Consider the following 10,776-nt stretch of genomic DNA (forward strand, 5'->3'; position numbering starts at 1 on the left):
AAATTAAAAAAAAAGAAATAGGCCAACTCAAATAACACATTCAGTAATCCTGAGTGGTTTTTTTATTGATTTTGTAAAAATATTACATTAAAAAAATATGAGGTCCCATTCGACCCCACCACCCCCACTGCACCCCTCCCTCCCCAGCAACACTCACTCCCATCATCATGACACATCCATTGCATTTGGTAAGTACATCTCTGGGTATCTCTGCACCTCATGGTCATTGCTCCACATCATGGCCCACACTCTCCCCCATTCCATCCAGTGAGCCCTGGGAGGATTAACAATGTCCGGTGATTGCCCCTGAAGCACCATCCAGGGCAACTCCAAGTCCCAAAGGCACCTCCACATCTCATCTCTTCCTGCCATTCCCCATACCCATCAGCCACCATGTCCACTTTTCCCACTCCAATGCCACCTTTTCTCTGAGGTCCTTGGATTGGTTGTGTCTGTTGCACCTCTATGTCAAGAGGAGGCTCAGATTCCACATGGTTACTGGATGCAATCCTCCTGCTTTCAGTTGTAGGCACTCTAGGCTCCATGGTGTGGTGGTTGTCCTTCTTCAACTCCATCTTAGCTGAGTGAGGTGAGTCCAATAAATCAGATTGTAGGAGCTAGAGTCTGTTGAGGCTCAGGGCCTGGTTATCATATTGTCAGTAAAAAGATTCAATCCCCTAAATATATCTGAAACCCCAATACCAACTACAATTCCAGTAAAGTAGCATGATAGTCTTATGAAAAGAGATCCCCTCTGGGTCCAGTTTCATCACGCAGAAACACCAGCTCCAAAGAAGGGCCATCTGACATGGCAGTGAACCCTATCTGCCATGACCATAGAACCCGTGGGTCTCTTTAGCCCTCCAAGGAACCAATACCTGGGGATTGTATCTACTTTATCTGTCTCTTAGACTCTGCTGAGTTGTGCATCAGGGCAATCCTTCTGACAACCTCCAGACTCGTTTTTTTTTAGAGACTCATAGCCATATAAACTCATTTCTCCTTTCTATTTCCCCCTTACATTAGATCAAACAGCATTTTAAAGTCATATTATTCTATGTAGACAGGGATATTCTACTGATCCGCATCGAACCTTCAATTCAAGGTCATTTTCCAGTTGCATTATCACTTGTTAGTTGATGGTGATCCCTCGGTGCCAGGGAGGCTCAACCCCGGGTGTCATGTCCCACGCTGGGGGGAAGGCATTGCATTTAGATGCTGAGTTAGGCTTCGAGACTGGCCACATTTGAGTAACATGAAGGCTGTCAGGAGGAAATTCCCAGGCACAGTGCTACTCTAGGCCTTGTTCTTATTTCAGGCATATAGGCTCACAAGCATAGTCATTAGTATCAGGGGCTCACTGTTGGACCCTCATTCCTTCTCGGTTCTTGCCACTGCACTTGGGGGACTGCCGCTGCTCCCCTAGGGACCATGGCACAGCACCCCCGGACAGGGACCCAGTACCCCCCCAGCTTTAGTTTTTAATTGTTGCCACTATGAGTATATCCAAACATTACCATGCACCCTGGACATATGCCCTGTATAGCTCCCTGTCAGCCATATATCCCCTGTCAATAGTATCCTATACCAGTATTCCTCCACTGCCATTGTTGGACCACTCTGGGATCCAGAACTTCCTGAATATTGAAGCCCCAATATCATGTCAGGATCTCTTACTAGCAAAATGGGATATAGCGATGGTTTTAAAGGTTAGATATAGAATATGTGTTGACTTGGAAAAATTCTACATCCTATCTTTTTCTTTTCCTTTTTTTCCCCCTAATTATTGAACTTCTCTTCACAAGAGCCCTAGACCACAGCAATTCATGTATGCAAAATACAGCACTCCCACACATCCACCACAAAACCTTTTCCCTTCCACAGCAATACTCTAACGGCCTATTCACAACATATTTACTTAAAGTGATGTACAGAGTCTGAGACAATAGCTTTCAAACCAGGTGACATCTGTGCTTACATTGTGGTGCATACTTTAGGACACGCAGTTTTCTAACATTTTTAGTTATCCTATGTTTTACATTATGGTTTACATTATCATTCTGTCGTCCCCTATATGTTTATGATGTAATATTACATATTTTATATCCATCCTTGTGTACTCTCACGAAACTCCTCTCTTACCCCACATTTACCTTGGTTACACACATTTAACATCCTTTTTCCCATCCCCTTGGTGCCCACAGTGACAGCCAACCTCCGTTTCCCAAGGAGCTACATCCAGAGATACTTGCAACAGTGTTCAGGTCCTAAATTGCTCAGCTGCCCCAATGCCCTGGGAGCCACCCTTTCTCTCGAGAGATACAGTTCCCTCTATTTGATGGCATTAGTCTTCCCCAGGATGTGGGTCCACCCCCACTCTCACTACTTGGGTCTCTACCCAATGGTATCACCCACTCCAGCAAAATGAGCATTCAGACATTCCCCAGGAGCCCGTCCCACATCGGACCATCCCTTCCGAGCATCCTAAACAGGTAACCCTCTTAATTATATTTTGATACGATTTTCTCAGGATTTTACTCTCAACCAACACCTAACACTCTCCTGTGTTCGTATGCTACCCCTCCCTCCCTTAATGTGCTCTCTCCTCCATAGAGGTGGATATACACAGATTCATGCCCCTGGGAAGCAGACTTGGGGATGTCTACTCAAACCAACCACACAACACATGGCCTGCATGTGCTGAGGACCATGGAAGCGCCAATGTCTACATCCTTTAGGTAAGGAAAGCACAAGAACGCTTGGGGAAGGTGTTGACTCACATATCAATTATAGAAAATTAGCTGATATTCCAGAAACCAAAAAGGTAGAAGAGCAACTTTCCATGAGGAAAGTATTAGGAGATACAGATAATATGCTGATGACCATCCACTGATGACCACCTACAGTGGAGCCAGGGCTTGTGAGAAGGCATAAGGAAAGACCAATGGGGACTTGCCACTAAACAGGAAGACCATGAAATTTCTCTTTTCCCAGGAGCAGGCTCAAAGAATATAGACTGAAGCGGGAGGGCAGAACTAGGTCAGTCACCTGTGGATCCACCGAGACTGCAGCCATCCATTTTCCTCCACCTTCAACATCCTGCCATCCCTGAAACAGCAATGTTGGACATATACAATAATGCAGAACTGAGAGCATTTTAAATAAAAACTAACTTTATATAAAATTTCTATAAAACTCCCAAAACTCCCACTCCTCCTCCCCTACCAAGGGTATCATAGTCATATTGGAAAGTCTTTGAAGGCCCTCACTGTCCTCCCCATAGTCTCTAGAAATGCCAAGGAATAACAGTAGGACCAGGAAGCAGCATGTAGAGTCATTTGGTTAAAGCAAGAGGAAATCTACTGTGGGGGTCCACAATGGAAGGTCTGTTATGTGGAGAGTTTGGCCCCCTGCTCCCTACTCTCCACATCGGGGCTTCTTCTTTCTAGGATCTAAAAGTTGGTCACACCTTCTTTTCTGTGAGTGAGAGGATTGACTGGCACCCAGCACCAACATTTGCCTCTGAGAAGCCCCAAAGTCAGCTATGAGGTGGGATTTTCTTCCAACAGAAGATGGACCTTCAACTAAAGCTGTGTCTGGAGACTTGATATCAGGATAAGGAGTTTGATTGTGACCTCTTTTCAGAGATGATATAGACAGGGATTCTCCACGTGCTCTCTTGAAATTCCAGAGGTGTGATGGCCTGAGTGAGTGAGGGGACTCTTGAGAAGTCCCAATGGCAGCAGTTGATATGGTGGTTTCAAGAGGAATGCAAGGCTGGGGAACGCCTCATCCTCCTCTTCATTGGACCCATCTGTGGGCTTGGATTTGGTACATCTAGGAAAGGTTTCTTGCAGACCACCTCATCTCTGCTTCCGAATCTAAGGGAAGAGTGTCTTTGGTGTTGGTGATGATAAGACATTTGTTTCTTTATGATTTGTGGATCATCTTGACTCCTTGAAGAGATAGCAATGTCCTTAGGGAGGTCCAGGCTGTTGTCTGCTCTGCCATCCCAATGTAGGGAATCAGTACTGACTTGAATCCCCGGAAGTTGGCCATGATCAGCTTTACTCTCTGCACCATTGCTGGACTTGCATGTGGAAGGAACTGTGTCCAATTCAGGTATATCATACTTTGGAGGTGCTTCCATACCCTCTACATCTTTCAAGGACAGCAGATGCTTCTCAACCAGCTGTTGTCAAGGAAATAGACAATTAATGACTGCAGATGTTTCTCACATGAGGTGGCTGAGTATGGTGAAGATGACTGCACTCGAGCAGAAGGCAGGTAGGTTTTGTAGACATATATTATAGCTTATTCTGCCCATCTTCCTATGCATTGTTCCCAAACTTTCAGCCCTAACCACACCTAGCCTGTACCTCTCCATAATTTCCTCCCTACTGGTTGTCCATTTGCCTGCACACCTTCTGCTATTTTTCTCCAGAAGCCATGCCACCCTGAAAAGTAGGTTAGACAAGGTCATGTGGATTACATGTTGTGAGCCCCTCCCACCCTCGGTTTACCTGGGTGGGCATGAGTCCTTCCTCTTGCTGCAGCGCCTCTGTTAAGGACAAGAAGTCTACATGTGCTCCTGGGGAAAGGAACTCTGCTAGGAATCGAGGATGAATGACAGCTTCCACCTGGGAACAGTAATAAAAGGGGATTGAGCACACTTGAGAAGGAGCCACCTGTTTGTTTTGGAAGCAGGAGGGAAAGCATTGACACTGCACCTCAATCTGCAATCTGTGGATGTTTGGGATCATGACCTCCACCAGGTACACATAGAGACAATTACACATGCACACACACACAAAGACTCAAAAACACATACATGTACCCACTGCACACTGCTCAGGAGATAAGGAATAGACCCAAGTTTCAACAGACTGGGAAAGAAGCACAGACCTCAACATGCTGACAGTGGTAAAAGTAAGGACTCTGCTAGACACCTCACCTAAAATCCACCCACCTTGGTGTTGAAGTCTTCCTCTGCACACAGCTGGTGGATGTAGTTGAGGAGATCCGGGTCTGCATAGATTCCATCACATTCCTGCTGTCCATGTTCTTCCTCTTCCCATTCTCCATCTTCCCCCTCAGAGGCTGAGTGCAAAGGCCCTACCAGCCCACCCATGAAGTCAATGTACTCTTTTACAGCTTCGGGTAGGATATCCTTGGGGCCTTTGTCTTCAGAGCCCACTGCTGTCTGCGTTCCCTCTGGCTGGAAACTTTGGCTTTAGGCCCTGACTTTTTTGGATTGGACACTAAATTTAGGGACAGAGGTCAAGAAGTAAAAGTGGAATGAATCTCCAGCTTTTACTTTCCAACCATATATCAGTTAGAGTAATATTTCAGGGATAGAAAATGCTTCCACTTGGTTCAGGCTAATCTGAAACTACATGAACATTCATAGGATAAAATTTAAAAGATGAATGGTCTTAGAGAAAGTTTCTCTTCAAGAAAAAGAGGAACTTGTGATATTCAAAGCTATCCCTTCATCCATCCCCTCATCATCAGGAATATTATATAAATATGTCCCTTTTGACAGTGAAGATGGGAGTGCAGTTATGACAGCTGACAAAATTGACCTAGCCCATGACAAAGGGTAACTGAGAAACTAGGTTCTTGATGGGTTTCTCCTTTGGAAATATAGAAGGCAAATCTTGAAAGGAATGTAGCTCATGAGTCCTATTGCCTTCTCTCAGTCCCCTTTGCACCTAGTCTTCTGTTGGAATGTGATGAGCCATACCTGGCTTCTGGCCTTCCATAGTGCCTGGGGGCACCTGTGGATGAAGATTTGGAGGGGCTGGAGGTGGAGGGCACTGGAAACCATTCCTCTCCTCCAACATCTGAATCTGCCTCTCTTCTTCAATTTCAAACTCCTTGAACCTAGCATGGGAGGAAGGCACAGGCAATGTTGACAAGATGGCCTGGCCCACTGTGATGCCTACAAAAAGAGATCAGCAACAACAATAGGGGAAACTAAGTGTCTTGGGAGGGATATCAGGGTCTTGGATAAGTGCTTTTCCAAGAGGGATTTTACTCCTGGCAGTACAACCACAGTTTGGGGGCACTTCATGAGGTCCCCACATCATCCATTCACCTACAGCAAAACTCATCATCACTTAAGGGGAATATTTTAAAAATGAATCAATTTGGTACTTGGCAGATTTTCAAAATTGGGTCTACAAGTTGTAATTGCTTGACTATACACTCTTTTAACTAGGATCGAGTGGGCTTCAACAATCTTGAAGGTTCTTGAGTTAAATTTGTCAGTGTGGTACATGAAAGGATCACAAAGGTGGCCATCATCCCCAAGTCAAGGATATCATAGCAAAAACTATGTCGATGAGCTGACAGTAATCACATGCTGGAACCTGGGATGTTAATATTATAAATAAAGGAGGGATCAGTGCCCAGGTCTAAGAATCCTAGAGCCTTGGAGCAGTAAACTGAATGAAGACATGGGGTGAAGAAATGCTTGGAAAGAAAGTATAAGGAAACATTATGGAGGGGATTTAATTTCCAATGCTGTCCTTTTTATTTTATTTTATTTTTTCATTGCTTTGTGTTTTCATCAAGAGTTTAACATGCAGTTGAACAAATTGTTCAGAGGATATCTGAGATCCTGGCTTCCCCTAACCAACCTCATCCAACTCTAACTCATCTGGAATGACAGGGAGCCATTTGGACATTATCTCATGAGGAGACGTGGGCCCAAAGTTCTATGCCAATAGGCTCCAGCCGCCCAGACACCCAGACCAGCAGAAACATGCCTTGTAAAGCATGTCACCCCTGCAAAGTACCTACAACCTAGAGGCTTAATGCCATCAGGATCTGTAGGAATTACCCTCAACCCCATCCCAAGACCTTCAATTCCATGACATCTGCAGACCCAGTGTCAGAGAAGGGTTGAGCATCCTATGAAAGAAAGGTGAAAAACTGTCCAGTACTAAAGGTGAAAGTGACTGCACAGAGGAGTTGGTCCTTCAATATCCAGGGAATAGTGACCTAGTTGACACCCCCTCTCTAAGTATCCCTTTTATTGACCAGCAACAAAGCAAGACTCCTGCCTGGCTTCATCCTCCCCAATCACATGCAGGCACAAAACCTCGCAAATTAATAAGGATCCTTGGACTCACTTTGCTGCCGTCTCATTAGTAGATCATCCGATCAAAGTTGCTTGTGTGCCGCCACTCCTGCACGGCCCTCTGCAGTCCCTTGTCCAGGGGTCATGGTAGGCTTCTGACGGGCCAGTGATCGAAGCACTGGGCTAAAATTCCCCGTGTCAGTAATATTGTACATGCACCTTCTCCTACCCCTTCCTGATATTACCCAGCCAACATCACCTGAACCCCATCCCATCTATCCACCATCTGCCCCTTCATGATCTCCTTTCTATGTGTACCCTGTGATTTTAAGTGCATCTGCCTTGTACGATCCCTGACTGAATAGTGAATATCAATACATGGATTCATTTCTGAAAGTCCAGCTCAATGAAATGATTGTTTTGGAATCTCTGACTTCCCTCTGTATCTTCAATGGCACTGCGTAGTGAATGAACTGGGAGAGCACTTTACAAGGAGATTCTGGGCCTATTCCCGGGGCTCAAAAGCTAAGTAAACAACTTCCCAGGCGACTATTAGGTGATTAATGCTTTGGAAAACAGATCATCAGAATATGAAGAGGAGTTAATATGCAAAACCAAGGTTTGTTAAAGCTCATGCCCATGGACAGCCATGGGCTGCCTCAAGGTACAGAAGATCATGCTGCTGATTGCATTTGAAAGTTTGCTCCAAGAGTGTTCAAGAATGTGGGAGAATCATTAAGACTCTTAAGCTGGAAATTTGGGGGACTTCCTTGAATTCTTCCCTGGGGCAGGAGATATTTTTGGGAGGTCAAAAATTGAAAAGCATTGTGTAAATAAAAATTAAGTGTCTTGTTATTTGATATAGGCTCTATTGTGGTTGACACATAATTTTACTGGGGGCAGAGCAGAGAAGATAGATGGCAGTTCACGGTGTGAAAAGAGGAAAATATTATCAGCACGGTTTCTGTCTCACAGTCACAACAGCCCATGGTCTTGGGTCACATTGCTAATCATTCATTCACACTCTTTAGTTAGGATAATTTTGCCTTTTGTGAGCTCTTTTGCTCTTCTTGTCCTTTCAAAATCTTAAAATGATAATATAAAATTTTTTTAAGGTAAGAATTACAATAAAAAGGAAAAAATTAGTTATCATGTAATGTAGGAAAGCATGAGAAATTGTGTCTATGAAGTACTTTGTCTATTAGCTCATGTAAGCATCGCAGCAATACTCTGAAATAAATGGAATAAACCCTTACAGGTAAGGTTACCAAGTGAGGTAACCTCTCCAGGATTACAAATCGAGTTGGAGCCAAGTACTTCACAACTCTACAGTTTTTACCACCTCCCAGTTCTAACTGGAATTCCCCAGAACAATTCTGGGGGCAAAACTAGAGTTATTTGCCTGATCTCTGTGGATTTTGCTTTCTTGGGACAACACATGCTCAAATCTTGTGCTGGAAGGTAGAGTGCAAGGGAAAGAGTGTGGTGTTTGTAGTCACACCTCAATTCAAATCATGGCTCCTCACTCGATGACAGGACACCTCTTGGATTGTTAGTTTTTATATAAATGGTAACTAGGATAATGATACCAAAGTAGAGAATGGCTGGACCCCCAATAGAGGGAGGTATCAATTGAGATAAGACACCTGAAACTCAGTCATAAGCCAGAAATAGATCTTCTGTCCTCATGACCTACTGTCAAGAAATTCTGGAGACATTAACCTGGGGTATCCATCCCCTAGTCCTCTGTATCTGAATGGTGCAAAACAGTCAAATGTGTCTCCAAGAGGAAGCCACTCATAGGAGAAAGCAGGAAAGAGCTTCAGCATCAGGGCTTGGGTGAATGTGCCTCCGGGCCAAGGACTTGAAGTGCTGCCAACATCGGAAGTTCTGGTAAACACTCTTGGGCTTACAGCAGTTATCCTTGGACTGGGTGGAGGGAGGGCCTCTGTCCATGGAGGCCCCCTGTGGCCTGAAGAAAGCATTCCCTGGAGGAATACTGGTGGCCAACTGGGCAGCTCATTGTGGAGCTTGAGGAGGAAGGCCTGGGATCCAGCCTCCCTCAGCAGACTGGGTGCACCTCACAGCTGAGGCTGGGACCAAGGGCTCTAGAGCAGAGGCCCTCAAGATCCCAGGAGGGGCATGCTGAGCACCCCCACAGAGGATCCTTAGGTCACTTGAAATGTGGGGCATCTGAGGAAGGACAAAGGGCTGAGTAGGAGGGGGCTCTGCTGGTCCCCCTCGTTTTCTGACTTGAATAATGATCTTCTCACCTCCAGTCCCAGTGGGGACAAGGGCCCCCTTTCCTTTCACCAACTGTGGTCTGGGAAAAGCAGGCAGCAGCAGAGAGCTGCCAGGAAGGAAAGATGGGGGTAGGTGCTGCCCCCAGGGAGGTGGGAGTGGTGGGCCAGGAATGGGTGAAGGGATTGGCAGGGCAGTGCCAGGATACAGGGAGACTCAAGAGTTCATGGTCTTGTCTTGTCCCAGCAGTGGAGATGCTGTAGAGATAAGGAAATGGGTGAATTTAGAGGTCACAAAGGCAACACTCTTGAGGCTCTCAGGAGCTGTCCTTTACTCATTGGGAAATTGAGAGCTGGAAAAAGTGCTTATTAAAAATTTCTTCACCTACACAGCTCTGGATCTACCCAGGCATAACTAAGATAGTTTTCTCTTAATCCAATCTTAATAATTACTCTTTCTTCTTAGCTCCCAAGAGGACATCAACCAGACCTTCCCAGTTCTGGTTACAGGAATAAGAAAAATGAAATATCAACTGAAGGCAAAACCAGAGAATAGCATCAAAAGCACCAATATCTGAATCTAAACTGTCACTGATAAATCACTAAAACTGAGTGATTATGAGTTTAACGTGCTTGAGATGACACAGGACTGGAAAATTGCAGGTACCCTTCTCACAAGACCCCTGGAAGGTCTAAAGTCATCACATGTTTCTTGTTTTGGACTTGCTTTTCTTTTCATCACTCCCCTAGTTTTTTCCCTATACAAATTCAAGTTCCCATTCTCACTTTGAACTGGTTTTGGGAAGATTCTCCCAGTTCCTTGCTTGAGCATTTGCAATAAATCATCTTCTCACTGAGAGACGTGTTTCTCCTTTGTGGTGCTGGAACAGGCATGTCGTTCTGTTGGAATGGCCATGCATACATCAAGAGAATCAGAGCTATGAATTTCAAAACGTGAGCAGGGACATAGGTGGAGGAAATTCAGAATAGCTCCTGTCCCTCTAGTGATTTTAGGTTCTAGAACTCCAGATCAGGGTTTTCCCATAAGAGAACTAGCTCCCATTCAGTGAGGCTCCCAGACCTCTGAGTGCTAAGGAGAAAGAAGCACGTGCTATCAGGACAGCCCCTCTCTGAGGAAATCGCTACCAGAAATTCAGCCAGACTCAATATTTGGTGAAGGCATTCAGTCAGCCTCTTGACCAAAGAGCTGGTGTCAAGGAATTCTTTGGAAAAAATACCCCTCAGCATGCTTACGAGCAGATAAGGGATGTTCTTTTGGGTAAGTTCTAGGCAGCACAAGGGAGTTATGAAGGTGGAAAAGTCTTTTTTTTTTTTTAAAGATTTATTTATTTATTTAATTTCCCCCCCTCCCCTGGTTGTCTGTTCTTGGTGTCTATTTGCTGCGTCTTGTTCCTTTGTCCGCTTCTGTTGTCGTCAGCGGCATGGGAA

The 10,776-nt window shown here is 45.1% G+C and overlaps 1 long non-coding RNA gene across 1 annotated transcript; it reads left to right on the forward strand.

Moving 5' to 3' along the window:
* The first annotated feature begins 2,615 nt into the window (after nt 1–2,615).
* On the forward strand, nt 2,616–9,990 carry LOC131276248 (uncharacterized). The gene is made up of 2 exons (XR_009183746.1): nt 2,616–2,738; nt 9,794–9,990. It is a non-coding gene; the product is annotated as an uncharacterized lncRNA (long non-coding RNA).
* Nucleotides 9,991–10,776: the final 786 nt, after the last annotated feature.

This window comes from Dasypus novemcinctus, chromosome 27, assembly GCF_030445035.2.
Source record: "Dasypus novemcinctus isolate mDasNov1 chromosome 27, mDasNov1.1.hap2, whole genome shotgun sequence".
NCBI lineage: Eukaryota > Metazoa > Chordata > Mammalia > Cingulata > Dasypodidae > Dasypus > Dasypus novemcinctus.